We start from the raw sequence: 3,061 nt of genomic DNA, 5'->3' as shown, positions 1-3,061 counted from the left end.
CTGCATTCCCTCATGAGCAATCCTGGCCCCCTCCTGCAAGGGACAGGACTCTCTCCTTGTCGAGGCAGAGGAGCCTAATACTGGGCACCTATCCAGCCAATCCAGCCAATCCACCACCCCACCCCCGTCTTCTTTCCTCTGTACCCTTAACATGTTTCTCTCGCGGTACTTTATCTCTTGTCACTTATTGTTTCTCACTTTGATTCTTTTACAGAATAATGGAATTGCTGGCATGCACTAGGAGCCATTTTACCCATTGTATCTGTATTGGCAATGGCCGACATGGCGGCTCAGTGGTTAGCACTGCGGTTCGCCTGGGTTCACTTCCACCCTCGGGTGACTATCTGTGTGGAGTTTGCACACTCCCCCTTTGTCTGTGTGGGTTTCCTCTGGGTGCACTGATTTCCTCCCACAGTCTAAAGATGTGCACGTTAGATGGATTGGCCATGCTAAATTGCCTGTAGTATCCAGGGATGTGCAGGCTAGGTGGGTTAGTTATGGGGATATGGTAGGGGCAGGTTCCAGGTTCAATGCTCTTCAATGGTTCAGTGTAGACTCAATGGGCCGAATGGCCTACTGTTACACTGTAGGGATTCTGCACCTGCTGTCTGAATGAACATTGTGGCACAGTACCAATCGCCTGCCTTTTCCCGTAACTCTGCACGCTGCTTCTACACAAATCATCATCAAATGTGAATGCCTCAAAATAATCTGCCTCCGCACACTTCCAGGCAATGCATTCCAGACCCTATCTACATGCCGTGAGAAAGTAAATTTTCTCACATTGCATTTTATTTTGAAAACTGTGCCTTCTGGTTTTCAATTCCTTTTAATGCGTAGGAACTGCTTCTCCCTATCTGTCCAGATTCCTCAGTATTTTGAAAATTTCCATCAAGTCTCCTCTTGGCCTTCTCTTCTCCAAGGAGTACATCTCCATTTCTCCAAACTGTCTTAACTCAAGTTTCTTATCCCTGGGACCATTCTTGCAATCTCTACTGAACTCTCTGCAATGCACTCACTTTCTGCCTGAACTAATCTACAATTCTCTCATCTCGTGGACTTGGAAACTAATGTAGCTTCATCAGAATAGTGTTGCTGTGTAACTTCCTGCTAAAATTGTTTAATGCCAACAGCAATGGTGGGAACTGAGCTGATTATACATGTAAGATTGGACGTACCTGACCCAGTCTGTGATAACAGATTTATCAGCACAGCTTGTTTGTCCTTGGTGTTCTTTTTCATGAACACACCTCTTCCCATAACGTCACTACGTTGTTTGTTCTGTGTTGCAAATTGAGATGTAGCTAGAGCTACGCTCTCCCATCCCATACCTCCTGTCATTAAGCATCTACAAGACCTGCCATCGGTTCCAACTCCAGGAAAATGCTCTTTGAGTCAACAGAAAACACTATGCAGGTAATTAATGCAACAAGCAAATACCTGCTCTCCTGGAGAGAAGATTACTGCCGTTGTGCAGGTGAAATGTCCTGATAACTTTGAACATGTGAGCAGAGCTGAGCGATGGTTGGGACTGCTTCAGGCAAAAGTTGTTGAATCAAGACCCAATTAAGAGATTTAAACTTATAACCTAGTCCAACATTCTGATACAGTGCTAAGGTAGAGCTGCGCTGCCGAATGCACCTTCTTTTGGATAAGATGTCAAACTGCGACAGTCTGCTGCCTCAGGTGCGTTAAAAAGACCTCGCATCACATTTGGGAAGAAGAGAGGAGGACTGGTTGCTGTGGTTAGGCCAGTGTATGAGCCTTAACCGACATCAGTAATTGTGTGCGAAGGCATGGGGAGAAAGCGAGAAATTAACCTGAGGTGATGAAGCTGATTTGAAGGGCTAGTGCAGTTATGATGGGCTGAATGATCTGCTTCTGTGCTGTAACATTTTGTGATTCTGTGATAGAGATTATCATCTTGGAGTTGTTGAGGAGTGCATGAATTAACTGCTACAATTCCTACATGACAAATAACCAAGGTACTTTAGGATATTCTGGGGCCATGAAAGACAATGCATTAATATAAATTCTTACCATCTAACTGTTGAAATTGTTTAGCTGGTATTATTTTGGCGGAATGTTATTGATTGATTTTTTTTTTAATGATGTTTGCTTGCTCAGCTGTTTCTAGGAAAAGATTTTCTGGTCATTTACATTTTCACTGCCTCAGGCAATAAAGTGAACCATGAGCTGCTGTAGAATCGGAAGGATTTTTCAACAGGTGGGTGACACTCTTGGTCTGATAACTGCTCTACGCTGAAGATGTCGATTATTCTGCCGTTACGGAGATCCCAGCAGAGACAGAAAAGTGCAGAACTGTCTATGAAGTTGTGTTCAGAAGACCATGCAATGAATTTAGACAATTGGGTGGTTGAACATCCATAGCTCTGGAAAAGAGGGCACTGCCATTTTGAGGGTTGGTCTCATTGAAATGGGGCTGGGGTAGATGCAGAGTACCAAAAGCACATAGGCTAAAATATGACTGCCTAATACTTGACCAATCAGGCAACCATAAGAGTGTGTGTGTGTGTGTCTATCTGTGTGTCTCTGTGCCTCTGTGTGTGCGTACCTGTGTGTGTATGTTTGCTTCTGTGTGTGTGCGTTGTGTCTATGTGTATGCGTCTATCTGTGTGTCTCTGAGCCTCTATGTGCTTACTTGTGTGTGTGTGTGTTTCTGTGTGTGTGTGCGTGTGTGTGTGTTTCTCTGTGTATATGTGTTTCTGTGCGTGTGTATGTGTTTCTCTGTGCGTGTGTGTGTGTTTCTGTGTGTGTGTGTGTGTTTCTCTGTGTGTATGTGTGTTTCTGTGTGTGTGTGTGTTTCTCTGTGTGTGTGTGTCTGTTTCTGTGTTTCTGTGTCTGTGTGTCTATTTGTGTGTCTCTGTGCCTCTATGTGCGTACCTGTGTGTGTGTTTGTGTGTGTGTGTTTGCTTCTGTGTGTGTGCGTTGTGTCTGCATCTATCTGTGTGTCTCTGAGCCTCTATGTGCTTACCTGTGTGTGTGTGTGTTTCTGTGTGTGTGTGTGTGTGTGTGTGTGTGTGTTTCTCTGTGCGTGTGT

General features: G+C 44.6%; 1 long non-coding RNA gene across 1 annotated transcript in view; it reads left to right on the top strand.

The window, feature by feature from the left end:
* The first annotated feature begins 1,300 nt into the window (after positions 1–1,300).
* LOC125481945 overlaps positions 1,301–3,061 on the top strand; it is a 7,649-nt gene continuing 5,888 nt past the window's right edge. The window contains exons 1-2 of the long non-coding RNA XR_007261503.1: positions 1,301–1,416; positions 2,128–2,227. This is a non-coding gene — a long non-coding RNA (uncharacterized LOC125481945). The remainder of the gene's footprint in view (positions 1,417–2,127; positions 2,228–3,061) is intronic.

The sequence above is a fragment of the Rhincodon typus genome, unplaced genomic scaffold, assembly GCF_021869965.1.
Source record: "Rhincodon typus isolate 14 unplaced genomic scaffold, sRhiTyp1.1 hic_rhity00004444, whole genome shotgun sequence".
NCBI classification, from domain to species: domain Eukaryota; kingdom Metazoa; phylum Chordata; class Chondrichthyes; order Orectolobiformes; family Rhincodontidae; genus Rhincodon; species Rhincodon typus.
The sequence above is the reverse complement of the archived record's forward strand: the minus strand, read 5'-3'. Positions and strand labels throughout refer to the sequence as shown.